Genomic DNA, 27,044 nt, shown 5'->3' on the forward strand with positions numbered 1-27,044 from the left:
GCGCTGCCTGATCCTGTAACCCCAATGGCTTGCAAGAGTGATGATACCCCTCGATCGCCTACGACACCCCCCCCCGAGCCCGAGGCACCATCGCCCTCTTCGAGCCCAGCGCATCCCGGGCCAGTGAGTGAAGCCGAGGAATGTCCAAATGCAAACTCCTTGGTGAACAGTGACGTTTCATCGTCTGGCTCGCACAGTGACGCCTCGACTCAGACAACTTGGCCGGCCCATCCAAAGAAGAAGAGGAAAAAGAAGAAGGGAAGGAAATCCGCACGAGCCACTCAAGACCTCGCCATGGCAGGTCCGTCAGCAGCAGCCGCATTCACAGCACCGTCGCAAACGGACAGCTTACCGTTGGCCCAGAGAACAAAGAGGGCGCTTCAAACCAGAAGTCTCCTCCCGGTCCCCGAGAGTCAACTGGGCTCGGACCAGCCGACGTCGCCAGACATAAGGGTGAATGTGCCAGAAACCCAAGTGTCGCAAGCAGTCCCCACGTCGGAAAGTTCAGCGAGTGCTGGCTCCCAAGAGTTAGGATCTCCCCCCGAAGAGACCGATCCCGCGGACGACGGAAACCAAACCTCCAGAGTAACCGGGACGTCCGTCCCACCGGTTGGGAACCGGCGGCCAACGACGAGCCCTCCGCCGCAGCGTCATGTGGATCCGCTAACTCCTCTGCCGACCACAGGTAGACCAGTGGTCAACGTGCACCGGATATCACCATCGCCGCCGTCATCTCCAGTATCCCACTCACCAATCTCCCCGTCGTCAACATGCTGGAGGGAAGGCCTCTCTCTTCACCTTGCTTTCCCCGTGGACAGCCCGATGAAATGCCCCGAGGAGTCTTGCCCGTTTCAATTTCGGGCGAAAGCTTGGACTGCAATGAAGCAGTCGCTTCTCCGGCACTTACTCGCGGAGCATGGGCTCGACATCGAGGAATCCGCCTTCTGGTGCGGTCGATGCGGTGTTCGCTTCCAGTGCAGGAGGGTCAGGAACCACCGATGCCTAAGGTCTGGTCCGCTAATCGTGCACGATAACCGACCGTCCAAGTTCAAGTGCCCGACGTGCCCAGCCTCCTTTCCAAGTAAGAGGGGCATAATAAATCACGCGCGCAGCACGGGCCACGGTCAACAGAGGAGCGATCACCAGACGGCAGAGGCAGGGCACGCAGAGGTGACGAGAGCGCCTGATCCTCCCTCCCCCACAAGTCGTAGGTCTCTGGCACTCCCTCCTGCAGAGGGATCACAACACACCGCTAGCCAGCCCGGTTCACTTTCTCAAGACGCCTCCCAACCCCCAGCTTCTCAGGATGTCTTTCCAGTATCCCAGCAGGGCGAACTTGACGACATCGCAGACGTCGACGTCGAGCCAGACTCCCCACCACCCACCGCCATCTCCGGTAGTCAGCAGTCTGATGAAGCCCCATCTGGTCCATTCCACCGCCGCCTCCGAGACCTTCTCCGTGATTGGAATGAAGAGAGCTGGCACACGTTTTGTGACCTAGTCCAGGAATTCACAGCCTTTGCACAGAGACACGTGAAGATCCCAGACCAGCAGCCCAACAGAGTGCCACCGAGAAGGACGGACCCCCTGAATCATAGGGACATTCAGCGCCTCTACCGAAGGAACCGAAGAAGGGCAGTGAAGTGTGTCATCGGTGAAGAGTCCAAGAGTTGCGAGATCCCTCTGGCTGAGATAATCGAGAAGTTCCAGGCGAGCGGCACGTTCGAGGCGTCGAACCTCTCCGACATCGACCACCCGCACCCTGCCCAGTCTCCTGTGGACCTCACCCCGTTCACGGTCAATGAGGTGGCCAGCCGGTTAAAGAGGGCCGAGAACTCCGCCCCCGGTCCCGACCGCCTCACGTACCGCCATTGGAGAGGCGTTGACCCGGACGGCAAAGCCTTAACCAGCATCTTCAACGGGTGCCTGAAGGCCCGCCAAATCCCAGAGTCGTGGAAGCATTCCCGCACCATCCTCGTCCCGAAGAGCGGGGACCCCAGGGAAGTTAGCAACTGGAGGCCGATTGCGCTAACCTCAACAATATACAAGCTGTTCGCGGGGTGCCTGTCACGAAGGTTAGCAGCTTGGATGGAAGGGAACGACGTCCTCTCTCCGTCTCAGAAAGGCTTCCTCCACCATGACGGCGCATTCGAGAATAACTACGTCCTCGAACAGCGCGTCCTGGAAGCTAGAAGAACCAAACAAGAGATTTGCTTCCTGTCTCTGGACTTTGCGAACGCCTTCGGGTCCGTCCCGCATGTCACCATCTGGCATACTCTGCAACAAGCGGGAGCCGGGCAAGACTTCATAAGCATCGTGAAGGGAATCTATGACGGGGCAACCACGTCATACTGCAGCGCGGAGGGCATCTCCGACGATTTCCCCGTCAGCGAGGGTGTGAGGCAGGGATGCCCGCTCAGCGGCCTCCTCTTCAATATCTCCGTGGACCCCGTTCTGCGCACCATCCACGACGACAGCGACCACGCAGCGTTGGCTTTTGCAGATGACGTCCTCCTCCTCGCCAGCGATCCGGCCACTCTTCAGCGACGTGCGGATAAAGCTGCCCGCATGTCCAGGAAACTCGGCCTGGAAATCAACCCGCGGAAGTGCTTCTCGTTGCATCTCTCACACAATCCGGTGGGCTGCAGGCCAACAATCTTCAAGATAGGCGAAGATTCCGTGCCGGCGCTCGCAGATGGCTGTCCGAAGAAGTTCTTAGGGAAGCCCACAGGATTTCGGTTGATGCCAGATGAAAGTACACTGGACCAATGTCTTCAATACGGTAAGGACCTCCTTACCTCAAGCCTGGCGCCGTGGCAAAGGATCGACGCCCTAAAAACCTTCTTCTTTCCGTCGCTGCAGTACTCTCTGCGGACGGCCCAACACAATAAGAGCAGCTGGCGCCGTGTTGACGACTTCCTGAGGCCCTTCATAAAAAATTCGTTGTACCTTCCGAAGAGAGCCAGCAACAGCTACATTTATGGCGATCCCAGCCTGGGGTTGTTCGGAGTCCCTGAAGCCGCCGTTGACGCCGACATCAGTAACATCGATGCGGCCTTCAAACTCCTGACGTCAAAAGACCCGGTAGTAAAAGACATCGCATGGAAGGATTTGCGGAGCTTCGTTGGCGCATGCTTGAGGAAGGCTGACCCGACCGTCGGCGAGATCAACGCCTTCTTGTCCCGCACAGCTGCACGCCACACATCCCACCCAACGACATCAGTGTGGTCCCGTGCTCGGATGGCGGCTGAACACCTCGGTCTCGTGTGGGACCTCACGGATGATAAGCAAGTCGCTGTAAAAGTTGGCGAGGACACCATCACGGACAGGAGGGCCGTCTTCAAGATCCTCCACGCCATCACGAGGAAACGGCATGCCAACAATATGTCTTCCTTGGCACACCAGGGGAAGACTTTCTGCAACATCTCTCGCTCGAAGGCATCTCATCACTTTCACCGTGAAGGAGACTTCACGCGGTTCGCGGACTGGCGCTTTGTGCATAGGGCTCGACTCGGCCTTGTTCCTCTGAATGGGTATCAACATGGGAGAGACCCCGCGGCAAAGAGGTGCAGGAAATGCGGCTACAGCAGCGAGACCTTACCACACGTCCTCGACCACTGCATGGCTTACAGCCCACTATACACCGCCCGCCACAACGCCATCGTCGAGAGGGTGAAGAAAGCTGCGGTCGGTCGCTGGGAGATATTCGCCGAGAACCGTCCCGTCATGGGCTCATCCCTACGCCCGGACCTCATCCTCAGGAAAGATAGTTCGATACTCATCTTGGACATCACTGTCCCGTTTGAGAATGGTCCAGAGGCGTTTGCAGCAGCGAGACGCCTGAAAGAGGAAAAATATCGCCCACTGGTGGAGGCGATGAAACTACGATTCTCGGACGTCCGCTTTGGCGCCATTGTGGTGGGAGCCCTTGGGTCGTGGGACCCTCAGAACGACCGGATCGTAGCCAGACTCTGCTCCCGACGATACTCCAGCCTGATGAGAAAACTTGTGGTCAGCGAAACAATTGGAAAGTCTAGAGACATTTATGTCGAGTTCATCACCGGGGTACGGCAGTCAGCACCCAGCACCCGTCCAAGGCCAGAAGCAAGGTAAAATGATGTCGCCCACCAGTGTCAGTTAACACCCATTCCGTACGCGGTGTCTCTAGTGGAAAAAACGTTCGATCATCAGACAGCGCATGATCCCTAATTGATGTATATAGCTCAAAGTGTGTAAAAGAAGATTGTATATATATAGTATTTTTCGCATCCAATTACAATGTAAAGAATGTTACGCAACAATACCATTGTACAGAAATTGCCGAAATAATGTGTATATAAATTCGTGTCGCACCAATATTTTTATATCGCAACTATGTATTTGTATAGATAACTATTCCGGATCTATCGATGTACAGATTGTCAGCAAACATGTTCACACGCACGAATGTCTCTCGATCCAGTATTCCCTTGTAAAGGATGATCACGAGTCCCATACCGGGCCATGTACAACCTCTTTTAAAATATGAATAAATGTTTTTAAATCTGTTCTTATCAGCTTAATATCTGGTACGTCTCCTACATGGGGACAAGATATTAAACTTATTTTTGGAACAGGGCGGAGTGCTTTCAGCTTGCTGAACCTCTGCCGCGGGTCCTCTCGATATTGCACTACCTTCGAGTTGGGCCCATCCTCATGAAATCAAGTAGACTCTGTGTTTTATTCATAATTTCGCAATAATCATACATTACCGGGGCGAAATAGACCGATTTGAAAGCGGTCGACGGAAAATTAAGGCCCGGCGCACGACCCTGGGACTTAGTTTTTTATTAAGGAGACGACGTGGATGCCACGTCCTTGTGAGGACGGGTCCACGCCGGTCGTTTCCTCGTTGTGCTGTGCGCTTCCGAAATGCTGCCGCGGGTCCCCTCGACGTCTCTCCCGTTCCTGGGTGCCCCCCCCCCCCTTCTAGATCGAGAATGCAAGTAGATATTGGTCTCGCGTCGACATCTAGCGGTCGAACGTGCAACCCGGACGGAACGGCGCCCCGGGAGCCCAGGATACGTCGCACCTGAAAGCAACATCTGGTCGACAAGAAGTCGTCTCGTCTTCAAAATACGATCGAGTCTTCCGACGCTATTAAAACAGACCCCAGCCAGGACATTAATTATAGTTAATTGTGATCAAATTTTAATTCGCGTCTATCCCGTTATCGCTTCTCGGCCTTTTGGCTAAGATCAAAGTGTAGTATCTGTTCTTATCAGCTTAATATCTGGTACGTCTCCTACATGGGGACAAGATATTAAACTTATTTTTGGAACAGGGCGGAGTGCTTTCAGCTTGCTGAACCTCTGCCGCGGGTCCTCTCGATATTGCACTACCTTCGAGTTGGGCCCATCCTCATGAAATCAAGTAGACTCTGTGTTTTATTCATAATTTCGCAATAATCATACATTACCGGGGCGAAATAGACCGATTTGAAAGCGGTCGACGGAAAATTAAGGCCCGGCGCACGACCCTGGGACTTTTTTTTTTATTAAGGAGACGACGTGGATGCCACGTCCTTGTGAGGACGGGTCCACGCCGGTCGTTTCCTCGTTGTGCTGTGCGCTTCCGAAATGCTGCCGCGGGTCCCCTCGACGTCTCTCCCGTTCCTGGGTGCCCCCCCCCCCTTCTAGATCGAGAATGCAAGTAGATATTGGTCTCGCGTCGACATCTAGCGGTCGAACGTGCAACCCGGACGGAACGGCGCCCCGGGAGCCCAGGATACGTCGCACCTGAAAGCAACATCTGGTCGACAAGAAGTCGTCTCGTCTTCAAAATACGATCGAGTCTTCCGACGCTATTAAAACAGACCCCAGCCAGGACATTAATTATAGTTAATTGTGATCAAATTTTAATTCGCGTCTATCCCGTTATCGCTTCTCGGCCTTTTGGCTAAGATCAAAGTGTAGTATCTGTTCTTATCAGCTTAATATCTGGTACGTCTCCTACATGGGGACAAGATATTAAACTTATTTTTGGAACAGGGCGGAGTGCTTTCAGCTTGCTGAACCTCTGCCGCGGGTCCTCTCGATATTGCACTACCTTCGAGTTGGGCCCATCCTCATGAAATCAAGTAGACTCTGTGTTTTATTCATAATTTCGCAATAATCATACATTACCGGGGCGAAATAGACCGATTTGAAAGCGGTCGACGGAAAATTAAGGCCCGGCGCACGACCCTGGGACTTTTTTTTTTATTAAGGAGACGACGTGGATGCCACGTCCTTGTGAGGACGGGTCCACGCCGGTCGTTTCCTCGTTGTGCTGTGCGCTTCCGAAATGCTGCCGCGGGTCCCCTCGACGTCTCTCCCGTTCCTGGGTGCCCCCCCCCCCCTTCTAGATCGAGAATGCAAGTAGATATTGGTCTCGCGTCGACATCTAGCGGTCGAACGTGCAACCCGGACGGAACGGCGCCCCGGGAGCCCAGGATACGTCGCACCTGAAAGCAACATCTGGTCGACAAGAAGTCGTCTCGTCTTCAAAATACGATCGAGTCTTCCGACGCTATTAAAACAGACCCCAGCCAGGACATTAATTATAGTTAATTGTGATCAAATTTTAATTCGCGTCTATCCCGTTATCGCTTCTCGGCCTTTTGGCTAAGATCAAAGTGTAGTATCTGTTCTTATCAGCTTAATATCTGGTACGTCTCCTACATGGGGACAAGATATTAAACTTATTTTTGGAACAGGGCGGAGTGCTTTCAGCTTGCTGAACCTCTGCCGCGGGTCCTCTCGATATTGCACTACCTTCGAGTTGGGCCCATCCTCATGAAATCAAGTAGACTCTGTGTTTTATTCATAATTTCGCAATAATCATACATTACCGGGGCGAAATAGACCGATTTGAAAGCGGTCGACGGAAAATTAAGGCCCGGCGCACGACCCTGGGACTTTTTTTTTTATTAAGGAGACGACGTGGATGCCACGTCCTTGTGAGGACGGGTCCACGCCGGTCGTTTCCTCGTTGTGCTGTGCGCTTCCGAAATGCTGCCGCGGGTCCCCTCGACGTCTCTCCCGTTCCTGGGTGCCCCCCCCCCCTTCTAGATCGAGAATGCAAGTAGATATTGGTCTCGCGTCGACATCTAGCGGTCGAACGTGCAACCCGGACGGAACGGCGCCCCGGGAGCCCAGGATACGTCGCACCTGAAAGCAACATCTGGTCGACAAGAAGTCGTCTCGTCTTCAAAATACGATCGAGTCTTCCGACGCTATTAAAACAGACCCCAGCCAGGACATTAATTATAGTTAATTGTGATCAAATTTTAATTCGCGTCTATCCCGTTATCGCTTCTCGGCCTTTTGGCTAAGATCAAAGTGTAGTAGGTGATCTTGCCAAGGATCTAGTCAAGAGGAGAGGAAACTACCAGCCAAATTCGACGGTGATCCAGTCAACAGCTGATGTGCCACGCCCCATCGAAGTTCTGCCGCGGGTCCTCTACCATCCGAAGACTAGCTGTTTCAACGATGTCCGGCTAAAGAAAGACGAAGGCGTGCCTGAAACATGACCTGGCTGGCGGTCGATGACTCGTGACCACCCCTGCTCTCTCTTCTTCGTCTCCACCTCGTCGTGATCCCGGGAAAGGCATCTGTCACACCTCAGGCATTTCAGCCTAGCCGTCGTCCTTGGACCCTTGCCTCATTATATGGTTGGGCCTTGGGCGTGCGGTCAGCGGAAGTGCCTGTTAGCCAATCGGTGGTGTGGCAGTGTTCGGGTCGGCCTCGGAGCTTTGGCTACGCCTGGCGGACTGACTCGACACCTTTCCCTCGCGGGGCTGCCCCACATCCATAACTCGGGTTCGTCGGGACGACCTCTCGGGGTCGCTTGAGGAATTCGGGTCTATGCATGATGCCCACTCGTGTTCCCCTCCCTCCCCTCCCTTTCTCGAGGCCTCTTAAAGGTCCTCAACCTCTTTCTCTCGGGACCTCTTAAAGTGTCCCACCCCCTGGTCTAGCGGGACCTTTTAAAGGTCTCAACTCTCCCTGGGTTCTCGCGAGACCTCCTAAAGGTTCTCTTTCCCTGTGGGTTTGGTTCACGCGGGACCTCTTAAAGGTCTCTTCCCCCTGGGTTGGTTAGCGTGAGACCTCTTCAAGGTCTCACCCTCCCGGGACTTCGCGTGACCTCTTCAGGGCTCCCCTCGTCGGGCAGAGTCCGCCAAGTTGTGGAGTTGGTGAACTTTTGTTACTAGCTCCAGGGGTTGGCGGGGTCGGCCCATCGAGAGGTAGAGCCCCCAAGGGGACTAGTGGGATCTTCCCCCCCGGGTTTCTTGTAAGAGTCCCTTAAGGGCTCACCCCCCCCGGGCTAGGTAGGACCTCCTAAAGGTCCTCCCCATTGGCATCAAGGTCCCTCTTAAAGGTTCCACGGTCCTAACGGAGTCTCTTAAAGTTCTCCAGCCCCCACCAATGGGTCTCATGGGGTCCCTAAGACCCGTCTCTATCTCCCTGCCCTGGTCACGGGCATTGGCCGCTAGGTAGGTCATGTGTAGGGTGCTCCAAGTCAGCCAGCTATAGTCTCGCTCCTAGCTACGGTCATCGAAGTGAGTACTCCAAGTAGGTGGTCGTTGATTGTTTACCACTAACAGTCTAACCACTAACCTAACTAACATCTAACCGACACAATGCCGAGGAACCTACGGAATGGAAGAACCCTGCAGACTCCAGGGTCAGCCCGCCGTGTCATCACAGAGGGACTCGACCCAGAGGAGTCGGAACGCCTCTTGGTTTCATACGCTCTCTTCGTTTCTCCCGAGAAGCAGCAGTCGCCATCAGGATCTTCGGTGAGCCACTCTGATGCCTCGCCAGCCTCAAGTGTGAGAGACGCCCACAACGACGGCGATACCTCTCGAAATTCCTCGTCGCCGGGGCGATTGGTAATCGACTCTGATACGGACTGGCTCATCGACGCCACTGCAATCGCGCCGCCTAGTCAAGAAACTGCATGTGAGACTGTGGCATTGGTGACCTGCCCTGAAGACGCGCCTACACGGGAACGGGCCACGAACAACAGCGTGTTCCCCCTGCACTTCTCTGCGGAAGACTCAACCAGGCTGGACCCCATGTCCTCCCCAGGAGCATGGTGGGCATCGGAACCACGTCCGGCAACAGCTGGAGTAGAAGATTGCCCATCCCTAGCGTCGAAGTCTTCCCCGGAACACCTGCCATCATCGTCAGACCTGGAGCGTGACCTGTGTCTATCGTCTGACACCTCACAGTCGAGTGCGCTGCCTGATCCTGTAACCCCAATGGCTTGCAAGAGTGATGATACCCCTCGATCGCCTACGACACCCCCCCCCGAGCCCGAGGCACCATCGCCCTCTTCGAGCCCAGCGCATCCCGGGCCAGTGAGTGAAGCCGAGGAATGTCCAAATGCAAACTCCTTGGTGAACAGTGACGTTTCATCGTCTGGCTCGCACAGTGACGCCTCGACTCAGACAACTTGGCCGGCCCATCCAAAGAAGAAGAGGAAAAAGAAGAAGGGAAGGAAATCCGCACGAGCCACTCAAGACCTCGCCATGGCAGGTCCGTCAGCAGCAGCCGCATTCACAGCACCGTCGCAAACGGACAGCTTACCGTTGGCCCAGAGAACAAAGAGGGCGCTTCAAACCAGAAGTCTCCTCCCGGTCCCCGAGAGTCAACTGGGCTCGGACCAGCCGACGTCGCCAGACATAAGGGTGAATGTGCCAGAAACCCAAGTGTCGCAAGCAGTCCCCACGTCGGAAAGTTCAGCGAGTGCTGGCTCCCAAGAGTTAGGATCTCCCCCCGAAGAGACCGATCCCGCGGACGACGGAAACCAAACCTCCAGAGTAACCGGGACGTCCGTCCCACCGGTTGGGAACCGGCGGCCAACGACGAGCCCTCCGCCGCAGCGTCATGTGGATCCGCTAACTCCTCTGCCGACCACAGGTAGACCAGTGGTCAACGTGCACCGGATATCACCATCGCCGCCGTCATCTCCAGTATCCCACTCACCAATCTCCCCGTCGTCAACATGCTGGAGGGAAGGCCTCTCTCTTCACCTTGCTTTCCCCGTGGACAGCCCGATGAAATGCCCCGAGGAGTCTTGCCCGTTTCAATTTCGGGCGAAAGCTTGGACTGCAATGAAGCAGTCGCTTCTCCGGCACTTACTCGCGGAGCATGGGCTCGACATCGAGGAATCCGCCTTCTGGTGCGGTCGATGCGGTGTTCGCTTCCAGTGCAGGAGGGTCAGGAACCACCGATGCCTAAGGTCTGGTCCGCTAATCGTGCACGATAACCGACCGTCCAAGTTCAAGTGCCCGACGTGCCCAGCCTCCTTTCCAAGTAAGAGGGGCATAATAAATCACGCGCGCAGCACGGGCCACGGTCAACAGAGGAGCGATCACCAGACGGCAGAGGCAGGGCACGCAGAGGTGACGAGAGCGCCTGATCCTCCCTCCCCCACAAGTCGTAGGTCTCTGGCACTCCCTCCTGCAGAGGGATCACAACACACCGCTAGCCAGCCCGGTTCACTTTCTCAAGACGCCTCCCAACCCCCAGCTTCTCAGGATGTCTTTCCAGTATCCCAGCAGGGCGAACTTGACGACATCGCAGACGTCGACGTCGAGCCAGACTCCCCACCACCCACCGCCATCTCCGGTAGTCAGCAGTCTGATGAAGCCCCATCTGGTCCATTCCACCGCCGCCTCCGAGACCTTCTCCGTGATTGGAATGAAGAGAGCTGGCACACGTTTTGTGACCTAGTCCAGGAATTCACAGCCTTTGCACAGAGACACGTGAAGATCCCAGACCAGCAGCCCAACAGAGTGCCACCGAGAAGGACGGACCCCCTGAATCATAGGGACATTCAGCGCCTCTACCGAAGGAACCGAAGAAGGGCAGTGAAGTGTGTCATCGGTGAAGAGTCCAAGAGTTGCGAGATCCCTCTGGCTGAGATAATCGAGAAGTTCCAGGCGAGCGGCACGTTCGAGGCGTCGAACCTCTCCGACATCGACCACCCGCACCCTGCCCAGTCTCCTGTGGACCTCACCCCGTTCACGGTCAATGAGGTGGCCAGCCGGTTAAAGAGGGCCGAGAACTCCGCCCCCGGTCCCGACCGCCTCACGTACCGCCATTGGAGAGGCGTTGACCCGGACGGCAAAGCCTTAACCAGCATCTTCAACGGGTGCCTGAAGGCCCGCCAAATCCCAGAGTCGTGGAAGCATTCCCGCACCATCCTCGTCCCGAAGAGCGGGGACCCCAGGGAAGTTAGCAACTGGAGGCCGATTGCGCTAACCTCAACAATATACAAGCTGTTCGCGGGGTGCCTGTCACGAAGGTTAGCAGCTTGGATGGAAGGGAACGACGTCCTCTCTCCGTCTCAGAAAGGCTTCCTCCACCATGACGGCGCATTCGAGAATAACTACGTCCTCGAACAGCGCGTCCTGGAAGCTAGAAGAACCAAACAAGAGATTTGCTTCCTGTCTCTGGACTTTGCGAACGCCTTCGGGTCCGTCCCGCATGTCACCATCTGGCATACTCTGCAACAAGCGGGAGCCGGGCAAGACTTCATAAGCATCGTGAAGGGAATCTATGACGGGGCAACCACGTCATACTGCAGCGCGGAGGGCATCTCCGACGATTTCCCCGTCAGCGAGGGTGTGAGGCAGGGATGCCCGCTCAGCGGCCTCCTCTTCAATATCTCCGTGGACCCCGTTCTGCGCACCATCCACGACGACAGCGACCACGCAGCGTTGGCTTTTGCAGATGACGTCCTCCTCCTCGCCAGCGATCCGGCCACTCTTCAGCGACGTGCGGATAAAGCTGCCCGCATGTCCAGGAAACTCGGCCTGGAAATCAACCCGCGGAAGTGCTTCTCGTTGCATCTCTCACACAATCCGGTGGGCTGCAGGCCAACAATCTTCAAGATAGGCGAAGATTCCGTGCCGGCGCTCGCAGATGGCTGTCCGAAGAAGTTCTTAGGGAAGCCCACAGGATTTCGGTTGATGCCAGATGAAAGTACACTGGACCAATGTCTTCAATACGGTAAGGACCTCCTTACCTCAAGCCTGGCGCCGTGGCAAAGGATCGACGCCCTAAAAACCTTCTTCTTTCCGTCGCTGCAGTACTCTCTGCGGACGGCCCAACACAATAAGAGCAGCTGGCGCCGTGTTGACGACTTCCTGAGGCCCTTCATAAAAAATTCGTTGTACCTTCCGAAGAGAGCCAGCAACAGCTACATTTATGGCGATCCCAGCCTGGGGTTGTTCGGAGTCCCTGAAGCCGCCGTTGACGCCGACATCAGTAACATCGATGCGGCCTTCAAACTCCTGACGTCAAAAGACCCGGTAGTAAAAGACATCGCATGGAAGGATTTGCGGAGCTTCGTTGGCGCATGCTTGAGGAAGGCTGACCCGACCGTCGGCGAGATCAACGCCTTCTTGTCCCGCACAGCTGCACGCCACACATCCCACCCAACGACATCAGTGTGGTCCCGTGCTCGGATGGCGGCTGAACACCTCGGTCTCGTGTGGGACCTCACGGATGATAAGCAAGTCGCTGTAAAAGTTGGCGAGGACACCATCACGGACAGGAGGGCCGTCTTCAAGATCCTCCACGCCATCACGAGGAAACGGCATGCCAACAATATGTCTTCCTTGGCACACCAGGGGAAGACTTTCTGCAACATCTCTCGCTCGAAGGCATCTCATCACTTTCACCGTGAAGGAGACTTCACGCGGTTCGCGGACTGGCGCTTTGTGCATAGGGCTCGACTCGGCCTTGTTCCTCTGAATGGGTATCAACATGGGAGAGACCCCGCGGCAAAGAGGTGCAGGAAATGCGGCTACAGCAGCGAGACCTTACCACACGTCCTCGACCACTGCATGGCTTACAGCCCACTATACACCGCCCGCCACAACGCCATCGTCGAGAGGGTGAAGAAAGCTGCGGTCGGTCGCTGGGAGATATTCGCCGAGAACCGTCCCGTCATGGGCTCATCCCTACGCCCGGACCTCATCCTCAGGAAAGATAGTTCGATACTCATCTTGGACATCACTGTCCCGTTTGAGAATGGTCCAGAGGCGTTTGCAGCAGCGAGACGCCTGAAAGAGGAAAAATATCGCCCACTGGTGGAGGCGATGAAACTACGATTCTCGGACGTCCGCTTTGGCGCCATTGTGGTGGGAGCCCTTGGGTCGTGGGACCCTCAGAACGACCGGATCGTAGCCAGACTCTGCTCCCGACGATACTCCAGCCTGATGAGAAAACTTGTGGTCAGCGAAACAATTGGAAAGTCTAGAGACATTTATGTCGAGTTCATCACCGGGGTACGGCAGTCAGCACCCAGCACCCGTCCAAGGCCAGAAGCAAGGTAAAATGATGTCGCCCACCAGTGTCAGTTAACACCCATTCCGTACGCGGTGTCTCTAGTGGAAAAAACGTTCGATCATCAGACAGCGCATGATCCCTAATTGATGTATATAGCTCAAAGTGTGTAAAAGAAGATTGTATATATATAGTATTTTTCGCATCCAATTACAATGTAAAGAATGTTACGCAACAATACCATTGTACAGAAATTGCCGAAATAATGTGTATATAAATTCGTGTCGCACCAATATTTTTATATCGCAACTATGTATTTGTATAGATAACTATTCCGGATCTATCGATGTACAGATTGTCAGCAAACATGTTCACACGCACGAATGTCTCTCGATCCAGTATTCCCTTGTAAAGGATGATCACGAGTCCCATACCGGGCCATGTACAACCTCTTTTAAAATATGAATAAATGTTTTTAAATCTGTTCTTATCAGCTTAATATCTGGTACGTCTCCTACATGGGGACAAGATATTAAACTTATTTTTGGAACAGGGCGGAGTGCTTTCAGCTTGCTGAACCTCTGCCGCGGGTCCTCTCGATATTGCACTACCTTCGAGTTGGGCCCATCCTCATGAAATCAAGTAGACTCTGTGTTTTATTCATAATTTCGCAATAATCATACATTACCGGGGCGAAATAGACCGATTTGAAAGCGGTCGACGGAAAATTAAGGCCCGGCGCACGACCCTGGGACTTAGTTTTTTATTAAGGAGACGACGTGGATGCCACGTCCTTGTGAGGACGGGTCCACGCCGGTCGTTTCCTCGTTGTGCTGTGCGCTTCCGAAATGCTGCCGCGGGTCCCCTCGACGTCTCTCCCGTTCCTGGGTGCCCCCCCCCCCTTCTAGATCGAGAATGCAAGTAGATATTGGTCTCGCGTCGACATCTAGCGGTCGAACGTGCAACCCGGACGGAACGGCGCCCCGGGAGCCCAGGATACGTCGCACCTGAAAGCAACATCTGGTCGACAAGAAGTCGTCTCGTCTTCAAAATACGATCGAGTCTTCCGACGCTATTAAAACAGACCCCAGCCAGGACATTAATTATAGTTAATTGTGATCAAATTTTAATTCGCGTCTATCCCGTTATCGCTTCTCGGCCTTTTGGCTAAGATCAAAGTGTAGTATCTGTTCTTATCAGCTTAATATCTGGTACGTCTCCTACATGGGGACAAGATATTAAACTTATTTTTGGAACAGGGCGGAGTGCTTTCAGCTTGCTGAACCTCTGCCGCGGGTCCTCTCGATATTGCACTACCTTCGAGTTGGGCCCATCCTCATGAAATCAAGTAGACTCTGTGTTTTATTCATAATTTCGCAATAATCATACATTACCGGGGCGAAATAGACCGATTTGAAAGCGGTCGACGGAAAATTAAGGCCCGGCGCACGACCCTGGGACTTTTTTTTTTATTAAGGAGACGACGTGGATGCCACGTCCTTGTGAGGACGGGTCCACGCCGGTCGTTTCCTCGTTGTGCTGTGCGCTTCCGAAATGCTGCCGCGGGTCCCCTCGACGTCTCTCCCGTTCCTGGGTGCCCCCCCCCCCCCTTCTAGATCGAGAATGCAAGTAGATATTGGTCTCGCGTCGACATCTAGCGGTCGAACGTGCAACCCGGACGGAACGGCGCCCCGGGAGCCCAGGATACGTCGCACCTGAAAGCAACATCTGGTCGACAAGAAGTCGTCTCGTCTTCAAAATACGATCGAGTCTTCCGACGCTATTAAAACAGACCCCAGCCAGGACATTAATTATAGTTAATTGTGATCAAATTTTAATTCGCGTCTATCCCGTTATCGCTTCTCGGCCTTTTGGCTAAGATCAAAGTGTAGTATCTGTTCTTATCAGCTTAATATCTGGTACGTCTCCTACATGGGGACAAGATATTAAACTTATTTTTGGAACAGGGCGGAGTGCTTTCAGCTTGCTGAACCTCTGCCGCGGGTCCTCTCGATATTGCACTACCTTCGAGTTGGGCCCATCCTCATGAAATCAAGTAGACTCTGTGTTTTATTCATAATTTCGCAATAATCATACATTACCGGGGCGAAATAGACCGATTTGAAAGCGGTCGACGGAAAATTAAGGCCCGGCGCACGACCCTGGGACTTTTTTTTTTATTAAGGAGACGACGTGGATGCCACGTCCTTGTGAGGACGGGTCCACGCCGGTCGTTTCCTCGTTGTGCTGTGCGCTTCCGAAATGCTGCCGCGGGTCCCCTCGACGTCTCTCCCGTTCCTGGGTGCCCCCCCCCCCCTTCTAGATCGAGAATGCAAGTAGATATTGGTCTCGCGTCGACATCTAGCGGTCGAACGTGCAACCCGGACGGAACGGCGCCCCGGGAGCCCAGGATACGTCGCACCTGAAAGCAACATCTGGTCGACAAGAAGTCGTCTCGTCTTCAAAATACGATCGAGTCTTCCGACGCTATTAAAACAGACCCCAGCCAGGACATTAATTATAGTTAATTGTGATCAAATTTTAATTCGCGTCTATCCCGTTATCGCTTCTCGGCCTTTTGGCTAAGATCAAAGTGTAGTAAGTGATCTTGCCAAGGATCTTGCCAGGAGGAGAGCTTTCAACCAGTGGAGTGTGAAGGTGCTACTGCAGGTACTCAACGAGCCACGCCCACCAGAAGAGCTGCCGCGGGTCCTCTCAAGTTGGTGAAGAAGCTGGTTCCTGTTCCTCGATGATGGCTGGCTAAAGGAAGGCAACGGCGTGCCCGAAGCATGACCTGGTTGGCGGTTGATGACTCGTGACCACCCCTGCTCTCTCTTCTTCCTCGTCTCCTCCTCGTCGTGATCCCGGGAAAGGCACCTGTCACATCTCAGGCATTTCAGCCTAGCCGTCGTCCTTGGACCCTCGCCTCATTATATGGCTGGGCCTTGGGCGTGCGGTCAGCGGAAGTGCCTGTTAGCCAATCGGTGGTGTGGCAGTGTTCGGGTCAGCCTCGGAGCTTTGGCTACGCCTGGCGGACTGACTTGACACCTTTCCCTCGCGGGGCTGCCCCACATCCATAGCTCGGGTTCGTCGGGATGACCTCTCGGGGTCGCTTGAGGAATTCGGGTCTATGCATGATGCCCACTCATGGTTCCCTCCCTCCCCTCCCTTTCACGAGGCCTCTTAAAGGTCCTCAACTTCTGTCTCTCGGGACCTCTTAAAGTGTCCCACCGCCCTCTCTAGCGAGACCTAGTAAAGGTCTCAACTCTCCCTGGGTTCTCGCGAGACCTCGTAAAGGTTCTCTTTCCCTGTGGGTTTGGCTCACGTGGGACCTCTTAAAGGTCCCCTCCCTCTGGGTGGGTTACCGTGAGGCCTCTTCAAGGTCTCACACTCCTGGGCTTCGCGTGGCCTCTTCAGGGCTCCCCTCGGCGGGCAGAGGTCGCCGGACTGTGGAGTTGGTGAACGTTTGACACTAGCTCCAGAGTTCGGCGAGGTCTGTCCACCGAGAATTGGAGCTCCCAAGGGGACTAGTGGGATCTTCCCCCCCGGGTTTTTTAAGAGTCCCTTAAGGGCTCACCCCCCCCCCCGGGCTAGTTAGGACCTCCTAAAGGTCCTCCCCATTGGTATCAAGGTCCCTCTTAAAGGTTCCACGGTCCTAACGGAGTCTCTTAAAGCTCTCCAACCCCAACCAATGGGTCTCATGGGGTCCTTAAGACCCACTCTATCTCCCCTGCCCTGGTCACGGGCATATGCCGCCGATCGGGTCGTGCGTGGGGTGTGCCGAGCTACTCAGGAGCATCTACTCACAGCCTCAACTCATCTCAAAGATCACCTGCAAGTAGGTAACATCGAGTCTCTCTCTACTAACGGTCTCCATCTGCTAACAAGTCTAACAACTAACATCGTGGCAAACCGTGTCAGAAAAAGAGGAAGCCTACTAAGTGAGACGCTCAAGCCTCAATAATCGTTGGCAACACCTAATATGCCGAGAAACCTGAGAAGCGGGAGGGTATGTCAGACGCCGGATAGGGGCACGCACTCGCCCGGGTCGGCCCGCCGAGTGGTGTTGGAAGACAGTGATTTGGAGGAACGGGACAAGTTCCTTCACTCCTACGCGCTGTTCAGCTCGCCGGAGCAATCACCGACCAGCGCCCGCAGCAACGGGGACTCGTCCTCTGCGTTCAGTGGCACCAAGGTGACAAGTGCCGATCGCAGTGCAACGCTGAGGTATAGTGCCGGCTTGAATGCAGATGACACAGACCGCAGCTGTATATCGCCGTCCGTGATGTGGGCCAACGACGGGAACGGTGAGAGGTGCATTCTAGCTTCAGGTGAAGGAGGCCCGGTTCTCTCAGGAGACGAGCAGCACTACCCATCGGACAACTCTGACGTGTTGGTGATTGACACGAACTGTTACAGTGACACACCGGGTGAGAGTCGAACGCCGGAAATCCCTAGTGAGGAGTTGGAATGCTGCAACGGTGACTCTTCCGATCCCCCATCACCGGACAGGATGTTGGAGGATGACCTCGCCATCTCACCGGACTCCTCGCCGAGACACCAGAGAGGGTCCGACACCGAAAATGAAAGCGGGCAAGGAGCGCTATCCAACCCCCCAGTGGAGGTCTCGACACCGGAACTAGGGAGCAGCCCCTTCACGCTCCACTTTTCAGCAGAAGACGCCACCGCCGACTATACGCTGCTACCAGAAGGTCAGGGCTGCCAGGATATATGGGCAGCGGGGGGAACCCTGGCAAATAGGAGTGAATCCCATCGGACAAGGACCCCCCGAGACAGGGACGAGGTTGGTGAGTCTGACCCAAACGGGAGAGATGAGTCGGCTTCACTGGAAATGGCGCCCTGGGATACTGCTCGAATCCAGAACGAACGGGATCAAGTCAATGCTGAGCAACGCTCGGGGGCCGGCCTGCCCAGAGACCACTTCGACAGCTCAACACTGATAATCAATGCGGAGGTCGCTGACCTTGCGGACGGTTCTTCCTTGAGCAAGAGCTACTCATCTAGTGACGCGTCCACGCAAACCTCATGGGCAGCCAGGAAGAAGAAGAAAAAGAAGAGGAAGCAGACCGCGTCCAGGTCTCCGGAGCTAGTAGTGGCAGGCCCGTCCAGGGCAGCGACACAAACGGCTGCGTCACAAGGAATCACACTCCCACTGGCTCTCAGAACAAAGAAAGCGATGCAGGCACGGAACCAGCTCCCGGTGCCCGAAAGCCAGGTGCCCGAAAGCCAGGTGCTCCCGGAATCTCCCTCGTCACGGGATCATGTGGAGATCCCGGAGACCCAGGGCACAGTGTACAGAGCGGTGTCAACTACCTCAGGGACCACGATTGACACCGGCCCACTGACGCAAATGTTGGACTCATGCCGCACGGGTCGTCACCAGGCTCCCTCACCTGCACCCACCGGAGACGCTACGAACACGGCTTGGGCCCCGGCTGGTCTGCAAGATGCTGAAGAAGATCGGGGCATGTCGCAACATGGGACGTCGCAGTCACCGCCCGGCACGGACGCCGTGATAATTGACCGAGGCCCAGTCCCGGACAGTGCGCAAGCGACGCCGCTAGTGTGCCCAATGCGGGATGGGCTAGCCTGCGAAATCATCGACCGCACGTTCCACATGACATTCCCAGTCCCCAGACCGCTAGCCTGCCCAGTGGAGGGATGCAGTAGGAAGTTTCAATCCGTCACATGGACGGCAATGAAGCAATCGTTGCTGAGGCACCTACTCGCGGATCACAGCATGGACATAGCAACGTCGCGATTCTGGTGCAGCTCGTGCAGAGGAGCGGTGAAGAAGAGGTGTGTCGGCAATCACCCGTGCCTACAGAATCGCCAACTCCTCAGCCAGACCGAAGCTGCGCTCCAACACCGATGCGTGGAGTGTGATGCGGCGTTCGCGACGAGGAATGGCCTAAGGAACCACAGAAGGCAAAAGCACGCAAGTTCTAGGGGGCATACCCGAAGAGCGACCTCACCTCGGCAGCCGGAAGGAAGACGAACACCATCTGGGGCGCAAATCCGGCATCGCGGTGAGCGGCCGAGGGGCAACGCCACGCCGCTAGTGAATCCAAGCAACGCCGAAGACCCGGACTTGTCTCAACGGTCTAGGGCTAGCCCGTTGCCGGAAATGAGTACCAGCCTCGATGCTGACAATGGGGAAGACATGCAGGCTGACCCAATCGAGATCGCCTCCTTCACGGGGCAGGAAGAGGAAGCATCCGATACACCCCAAAGGGCGAATGAGGAGCCATCAGCACCCTTCGCAAGGAGAATTCGGGAGCTACTAACCGACTTCCGGCAGGAATCCTGGACGGAGTTCTGCGCTGTTGCCGACGAACTAGTCACTTTTGCCAGGAGGCACGTGGGGATCCCGGAGGAAGCAGAAGGGATGAATGGTGGAACTCGCCGGGCCAACGCCAACAACCACCGCGACATACAGCGCCTATACCGGCGTAACCGTCGCCGTGCCGTCAAGTTGGTGCTTGGGAAAGAAGATGAAAGGTGCTCCATCCCAGTGAATGAGATCGTGGATGTCTTCGCCGCGCACCAACCGTTCGATGCGAGCTCGCTACAGGGCATCGATTATCAACCAGCTACGGAACAGGTCGATCTCTCCCCCTTCTCCAGCACGGAGGTACTGCAGCGGCTGAAGAGGGCGGAGAACACGGCCCCGGGAAGCGATCGCCTCACGTAACAGCACTGGAGGGGGGTAGACCCGCAAGCCAAGGCCCTGACGGCAATTTTTAATGGCTGCCTGAAAGCAAAGCAAGTGCCGGCAAGCTGGAAGCAGTCAAGGACGATCTTAATACCGAAGGGGGGCAACAAAACGGACCCGAGGAATTGGCGACCAATCTCGTTGAACCAAACAATTTACAAGCTATTTGCAGGATGTCTAACGAGGCGCCTTCAGGTATGGCTGGAGGACCACTCCATCTTGTCACCAATGCAGAAGGGGTTCCTCCGCCACGATGGAGCATTCGAGAACAATTATGTTCTCGAACAGAGAATGCAAATGGCCAAGAGAACTGGGAAAGACCTCTGCATCATGTCCCTCGACCTGGCGAACGCGTTCGGATCCATCCCGCACGCAACCATAACCAACGCGCTCAACAAATGCGGTGCGGGCCCGACGTTCGTGAGCCTAGTATCGGATATGTACAACGGGGCACGCACCACCTACATCACGCAGAGCGAGTCATCCGAAGAGATAACCATACAACAGGGTGTGCGTCAGGGATGTCCCTTAAGCGGCCTGCTGTTTGATATGGCCATTGACCCGGTTTTGCGGGAAGTCCAGGGGAGCCATCGCGAGCACAAGATATTGGCCTATGCGGACGACATGCTACTACTGGAGAGTGACCCGACAGCCCTGCAAACCAATATCGACAGAGCGGTCGGCCTCGCGGATAGTCTTGGGCTGAAATTTAACCCAGCAAAATGTTTCTCGCTCCACCTAGGACACGCACCCCGGGGGTGTCGAGGCACACCGTTCAGTGTTGGAGGAAATCGGACCAGCGTGCTAGTCGATGGGGATCACAGGAAATTCCTGGGGAAGCCCACCGGTTTCCGGATAATCGAGGACTCCACCAGTATGGAAGGGATCACGCGCGCCGGGCTCGACATAATGACATCCGCACTCGCGCCATGGCAGCGGCTGGATGCCCTTAAGTCATTCTTCTATCCCTCCCTCCAGTATCAACTCCGCACGGCGCAGAGAAGCAAAGGAGCTTGGAAGAAGCTGGACGACAGGCTGCGTGCCGAAACAAAGAAGACGCTGTATCTGCCACCAAGGGGTAGTAATCACTACCTGTACGGCGACACGCAGAGGGGTCTTCTTGGGATACCGGAGGTGGCTGTGGACCATGATATCGCGAGTGTTGACGCCGCATACAAGTTGCTGACATCGCAGGACAACATCGTGAGGGAGCTAGCATGGTCCGATCTACGGGAATACGTCGAATGCTGCATACGACGAGAGCCGACACTACAGGAAACGGCTGACTTCTTGTCCTGCACCGCCTATCACCAGACGTCCAACCCTACCACGTCAGTCTGGTCGAGGGCGAGGATGGCAGCGCGGAACCTCGACGTTCAGTGGCAACTCGAGGAGAACCAGCAAGTGACTCTGACAACTGGCGTAAGCAGCATTACGGATCGTAAAGCGGTATTCCGTACTCTTAGATCCAGCCTTCGGAACCACCACGCCAGCAGCCTGGCAGACCTCCACCATCAGGGGAAGACATTCCACTCGTTCTCCAAAGCGAAGGCCTCGACGCACTTTCACAAGACCGGGGACTTCACGAGGTTCGCGGAGTGGAGGTTCATCCACCGGGCGAGGCTGGGCCTGGTGCCTCTGAACGGATATAAGCATGATGGGGACGAGCAAGCCAAGAGGTGCAGGCGGTGTGGATACCGGCAGGAGACGCTACCTCATGTCCTGGGACACTGCATGTCCTACAGCGCTAGGTATACAGCAAGGCACAACCTGGTCGTGGAGCGGATAAAGAAGGCGGCAGAAGGGAGATGGAGCGTGCTCTCCGAAAATCGACCAATTATGGGTTCGAACCTGCGGCCAGACTTGATCCTAAGGAGTGGGAACTCGCTAATGGTGCTCGACATCACTATTCCGTTTGAGAATGGTCAGGAGGCGTTCCAGCAAGCAAGAAGGATCAAAGAGGAGAAGTATGAGCCACTCATACAGCAGCTACGGACAAAGTACGAGCGGGTGCAATTTGCGGCGGTCGTAGTCGGGGCCCTGGGCTCCTGGGACCCTGCAAACGATCGCGCCATCGGCAAGTTGTGCTCCAGGACCTACTCTGCACTCATGAGGAAGCTGGTGGTGTCGGACGTCATCCGGGCTTCCAGAGACACCTACGTAGAATTTCTAACCGGTGTTAGGCAGATCTCACCGACAGGGCGGACGGATGCAGCGGCGGAAACGCGAGTCCAGACGAGAAGCGCGCGCAACGTGGAAGCTGATGAACCCAGACCGTGATGCTATCATAGAAAATGAACTCTCGCGAACTCTGGCGCATAGCGCTGAAGAATAGATGGTGTGTACAGCAAGATGCATGTGAGATACCGCAAAACGAATGTAATATACCGCAAAATGTATGGAAAATGCCTGGAGCGTATGAGAATGTATATAATTTCCTATAATGTATAGTATGTGCCGCATAGAGTTATGTACCGCAAATGTTTGTAATATAGTGTAAAATATTTATATCACACCGAAAGCGCATCTAGTGTACCGAAATGTATATATAAAGTCGCAAATGTGTAGAAACACCATGTAAAATTACCGCAGAGGAGCGTATATGTAACCGAGAAGCGCTGACATGTATCGGAAGAAAGTAATGTATAAGCAAAGGAGTGTAATGTCATTCCCTGAAGCACAGGTTGAGATCAAGACCCATATCGGGCCATGTATATAATTTCACTTGAAGCATTCAATAAATAGTTTTTAAATCTGTTCTTATCAGCTTAATATCTGGTACGTCTCCTACATGGGGACAAGATATTAAACTTATTTTTGGAACAGGGCGGAGTGCTTTCAGCTTGCTGAACCTCTGCCGCGGGTCCTCTCGATATTGCACTACCTTCGAGTTGGGCCCATCCTCATGAAATCAAGTAGACTCTGTGTTTTATTCATAATTTCGCAATAATCATACATTACCGGGGCGAAATAGACCGATTTGAAAGCGGTCGACGGAAAATTAAGGCCCGGCGCACGACCCTGGGACTTTTTTTTTTATTAAGGAGACGACGTGGATGCCACGTCCTTGTGAGGACGGGTCCACGCCGGTCGTTTCCTCGTTGTGCTGTGCGCTTCCGAAATGCTGCCGCGGGTCCCCTCGACGTCTCTCCCGTTCCTGGGTGCCCCCCCCCCCCCTTCTAGATCGAGAATGCAAGTAGATATTGGTCTCGCGTCGACATCTAGCGGTCGAACGTGCAACCCGGACGGAACGGCGCCCCGGGAGCCCAGGATACGTCGCACCTGAAAGCAACATCTGGTCGACAAGAAGTCGTCTCGTCTTCAAAATACGATCGAGTCTTCCGACGCTATTAAAACAGACCCCAGCCAGGACATTAATTATAGTTAATTGTGATCAAATTTTAATTCGCGTCTATCCCGTTATCGCTTCTCGGCCTTTTGGCTAAGATCAAAGTGTAGTATCTGTTCTTATCAGCTTAATATCTGGTACGTCTCCTACATGGGGACAAGATATTAAACTTATTTTTGGAACAGGGCGGAGTGCTTTCAGCTTGCTGAACCTCTGCCGCGGGTCCTCTCGATATTGCACTACCTTCGAGTTGGGCCCATCCTCATGAAATCAAGTAGACTCTGTGTTTTATTCATAATTTCGCAATAATCATACATTACCGGGGCGAAATAGACCGATTTGAAAGCGGTCGACGGAAAATTAAGGCCCGGCGCACGACCCTGGGACTTTTTTTTTTATTAAGGAGACGACGTGGATGCCACGTCCTTGTGAGGACGGGTCCACGCCGGTCGTTTCCTCGTTGTGCTGTGCGCTTCCGAAATGCTGCCGCGGGTCCCCTCGACGTCTCTCCCGTTCCTGGGTGCCCCCCCCCCCTTCTAGATCGAGAATGCAAGTAGATATTGGTCTCGCGTCGACATCTAGCGGTCGAACGTGCAACCCGGACGGAACGGCGCCCCGGGAGCCCAGGATACGTCGCACCTGAAAGCAACATCTGGTCGACAAGAAGTCGTCTCGTCTTCAAAATACGATCGAGTCTTCCGACGCTATTAAAACAGACCCCAGCCAGGACATTAATTATAGTTAATTGTGATCAAATTTTAATTCGCGTCTATCCCGTTATCGCTTCTCGGCCTTTTGGCTAAGATCAAAGTGTAGTATCTGTTCTTATCAGCTTAATATCTGGTACGTCTCCTACATGGGGACAAGATATTAAACTTATTTTTGGAACAGGGCGGAGTGCTTTCAGCTTGCTGAACCTCTGCCGCGGGTCCTCTCGATATTGCACTACCTTCGAGTTGGGCCCATCCTCATGAAATCAAGTAGACTCTGTGTTTTATTCATAATTTCGCAATAATCATACATTACCGGGGCGAAATAGACCGATTTGAAAGCGGTCGACGGAAAATTAAGGCCCGGCGCACGACCCTGGGACTTAGTTTTTTATTAAGGAGACGACGTGGATGCCACGTCCTTGTGAGGACGGGTCCACGCCGGTCGTTTCCTCGTTGTGCTGTGCGCTTCCGAAATGCTGCCGCGGGTCCCCTCGACGTCTCTCCCGTTCCTGGGTGCCCCCCCCCCCCCCTTCTAGATCGAGAATGCAAGTAGATATTGGTCTCGCGTCGACATCTAGCGGTCGAACGTGCAACCCGGACGGAACGGCGCCCCGGGAGCCCAGGATACGTCGCACCTGAAAGCAACATCTGGTCGACAAGAAGTCGTCTCGTCTTCAAAATACGATCGAGTCTTCCGACGCTATTAAAACAGACCCCAGCCAGGACATTAATTATAGTTAATTGTGATCAAATTTTAATTCGCGTCTATCCCGTTATCGCTTCTCGGCCTTTTGGCTAAGATCAAAGTGTAGTATCTGTTCTTATCAGCTTAATATCTGGTACGTCTCCTACATGGGGACAAGATATTAAACTTATTTTTGGAACAGGGCGGAGTGCTTTCAGCTTGCTGAACCTCTGCCGCGGGTCCTCTCGATATTGCACTACCTTCGAGTTGGGCCCATCCTCATGAAATCAAGTAGACTCTGTGTTTTATTCATAATTTCGCAATAATCATACATTACCGGGGCGAAATAGACCGATTTGAAAGCGGTCGACGGAAAATTAAGGCCCGGCGCACGACCCTGGGACTTTTTTTTTTATTAAGGAGACGACGTGGATGCCACGTCCTTGTGAGGACGGGTCCACGCCGGTCGTTTCCTCGTTGTGCTGTGCGCTTCCGAAATGCTGCCGCGGGTCCCCTCGACGTCTCTCCCGTTCCTGGGTGCCCCCCCCCCCCCTTCTAGATCGAGAATGCAAGTAGATATTGGTCTCGCGTCGACATCTAGCGGTCGAACGTGCAACCCGGACGGAACGGCGCCCCGGGAGCCCAGGATACGTCGCACCTGAAAGCAACATCTGGTCGACAAGAAGTCGTCTCGTCTTCAAAATACGATCGAGTCTTCCGACGCTATTAAAACAGACCCCAGCCAGGACATTAATTATAGTTAATTGTGATCAAATTTTAATTCGCGTCTATCCCGTTATCGCTTCTCGGCCTTTTGGCTAAGATCAAAGTGTAGTATCTGTTCTTATCAGCTTAATATCTGGTACGTCTCCTACATGGGGACAAGATATTAAACTTATTTTTGGAACAGGGCGGAGTGCTTTCAGCTTGCTGAACCTCTGCCGCGGGTCCTCTCGATATTGCACTACCTTCGAGTTGGGCCCATCCTCATGAAATCAAGTAGACTCTGTGTTTTATTCATAATTTCGCAATAATCATACATTACCGGGGCGAAATAGACCGATTTGAAAGCGGTCGACGGAAAATTAAGGCCCGGCGCACGACCCTGGGACTTAGTTTTTTATTAAGGAGACGACGTGGATGCCACGTCCTTGTGAGGACGGGTCCACGCCGGTCGTTTCCTCGTTGTGCTGTGCGCTTCCGAAATGCTGCCGCGGGTCCCCTCGACGTCTCTCCCGTTCCTGGGTGCCCCCCCCCCCCTTCTAGATCGAGAATGCAAGTAGATATTGGTCTCGCGTCGACATCTAGCGGTCGAACGTGCAACCCGGACGGAACGGCGCCCCGGGAGCCCAGGATACGTCGCACCTGAAAGCAACATCTGGTCGACAAGAAGTCGTCTCGTCTTCAAAATACGATCGAGTCTTCCGACGCTATTAAAACAGACCCCAGCCAGGACATTAATTATAGTTAATTGTGATCAAATTTTAATTCGCGTCTATCCCGTTATCGCTTCTCGGCCTTTTGGCTAAGATCAAAGTGTAGTAAGTGATCTTGCCAAGGATCTTGCCAGGAGGAGAGCTTTCAACCAGTGGAGTGTGAAGGTGCTACTGCAGGTACTCAACGAGCCACGCCCACCAGAAGAGCTGCCGCGGGTCCTCTCAAGTTGGTGAAGAAGCTGGTTCCTGTTCCTCGATGATGGCTGGCTAAAGGAAGGCAACGGCGTGCCCGAAGCATGACCTGGTTGGCGGTTGATGACTCGTGACCACCCCTGCTCTCTCTTCTTCCTCGTCTCCTCCTCGTCGTGATCCCGGGAAAGGCACCTGTCACATCTCAGGCATTTCAGCCTAGCCGTCGTCCTTGGACCCTCGCCTCATTATATGGCTGGGCCTTGGGCGTGCGGTCAGCGGAAGTGCCTGTTAGCCAATCGGTGGTGTGGCAGTGTTCGGGTCAGCCTCGGAGCTTTGGCTACGCCTGGCGGACTGACTTGACACCTTTCCCTCGCGGGGCTGCCCCACATCCATAGCTCGGGTTCGTCGGGATGACCTCTCGGGGTCGCTTGAGGAATTCGGGTCTATGCATGATGCCCACTCATGGTTCCCTCCCTCCCCTCCCTTTCACGAGGCCTCTTAAAGGTCCTCAACTTCTGTCTCTCGGGACCTCTTAAAGTGTCCCACCGCCCTCTCTAGCGAGACCTAGTAAAGGTCTCAACTCTCCCTGGGTTCTCGCGAGACCTCGT

At 54.5% G+C, this 27,044-nt stretch overlaps 12 non-coding genes across 12 annotated transcripts; all 12 read left to right on the forward strand.

Annotated features, from left to right (window-relative positions):
- Positions 1-4,507: 4,507 nt before the first annotated feature.
- Positions 4,508-4,696, forward strand: LOC149071321 (U2 spliceosomal RNA). Its single transcript, XR_016194916.1, has one exon. It is a non-coding gene; the product is annotated as a U2 spliceosomal RNA (small nuclear RNA).
- Positions 4,697-5,211: 515 nt separating this feature from the next.
- LOC149071322 (U2 spliceosomal RNA) lies at positions 5,212-5,403 on the forward strand. Its single transcript, XR_016194761.1, has one exon. It is a non-coding gene; the product is annotated as a U2 spliceosomal RNA (small nuclear RNA).
- Positions 5,404-5,917: 514 nt separating this feature from the next.
- Positions 5,918-6,109, forward strand: LOC149071323 (U2 spliceosomal RNA). Its single transcript, XR_016194762.1, has one exon. It is a non-coding gene; the product is annotated as a U2 spliceosomal RNA (small nuclear RNA).
- A 515-nt stretch (positions 6,110-6,624) lies between these two features.
- Positions 6,625-6,816, forward strand: LOC149071324 (U2 spliceosomal RNA). Its single transcript, XR_016194763.1, has one exon. It is a non-coding gene; the product is annotated as a U2 spliceosomal RNA (small nuclear RNA).
- Positions 6,817-13,769: 6,953 nt separating this feature from the next.
- On the forward strand, positions 13,770-13,958 carry LOC149071325 (U2 spliceosomal RNA). Its single transcript, XR_016194917.1, has one exon. It is a non-coding gene; the product is annotated as a U2 spliceosomal RNA (small nuclear RNA).
- Positions 13,959-14,472: 514 nt separating this feature from the next.
- On the forward strand, positions 14,473-14,664 carry LOC149071326 (U2 spliceosomal RNA). Its single transcript, XR_016194764.1, has one exon. It is a non-coding gene; the product is annotated as a U2 spliceosomal RNA (small nuclear RNA).
- A 516-nt stretch (positions 14,665-15,180) lies between these two features.
- Positions 15,181-15,372, forward strand: LOC149071327 (U2 spliceosomal RNA). The gene has a single exon (XR_016194765.1). It is a non-coding gene; the product is annotated as a U2 spliceosomal RNA (small nuclear RNA).
- A 7,409-nt stretch (positions 15,373-22,781) lies between these two features.
- LOC149071328 (U2 spliceosomal RNA) lies at positions 22,782-22,967 on the forward strand. The gene has a single exon (XR_016194925.1). It is a non-coding gene; the product is annotated as a U2 spliceosomal RNA (small nuclear RNA).
- A 516-nt stretch (positions 22,968-23,483) lies between these two features.
- LOC149071329 (U2 spliceosomal RNA) lies at positions 23,484-23,675 on the forward strand. Its single transcript, XR_016194766.1, has one exon. It is a non-coding gene; the product is annotated as a U2 spliceosomal RNA (small nuclear RNA).
- A 514-nt stretch (positions 23,676-24,189) lies between these two features.
- On the forward strand, positions 24,190-24,381 carry LOC149071330 (U2 spliceosomal RNA). Its single transcript, XR_016194767.1, has one exon. It is a non-coding gene; the product is annotated as a U2 spliceosomal RNA (small nuclear RNA).
- Positions 24,382-24,898: 517 nt separating this feature from the next.
- Positions 24,899-25,090, forward strand: LOC149071331 (U2 spliceosomal RNA). Its single transcript, XR_016194768.1, has one exon. It is a non-coding gene; the product is annotated as a U2 spliceosomal RNA (small nuclear RNA).
- A 516-nt stretch (positions 25,091-25,606) lies between these two features.
- LOC149071332 (U2 spliceosomal RNA) lies at positions 25,607-25,798 on the forward strand. The gene has a single exon (XR_016194770.1). It is a non-coding gene; the product is annotated as a U2 spliceosomal RNA (small nuclear RNA).
- Positions 25,799-27,044: the final 1,246 nt, after the last annotated feature.

The sequence above is a fragment of the Pholcus phalangioides genome, unplaced genomic scaffold (assembly GCF_987345545.1).
Source record: "Pholcus phalangioides strain wild (caught in Gottingen) unplaced genomic scaffold, Ppha-v1.0 ptg000019l_1, whole genome shotgun sequence".
Taxonomy (NCBI): domain Eukaryota; kingdom Metazoa; phylum Arthropoda; class Arachnida; order Araneae; family Pholcidae; genus Pholcus; species Pholcus phalangioides.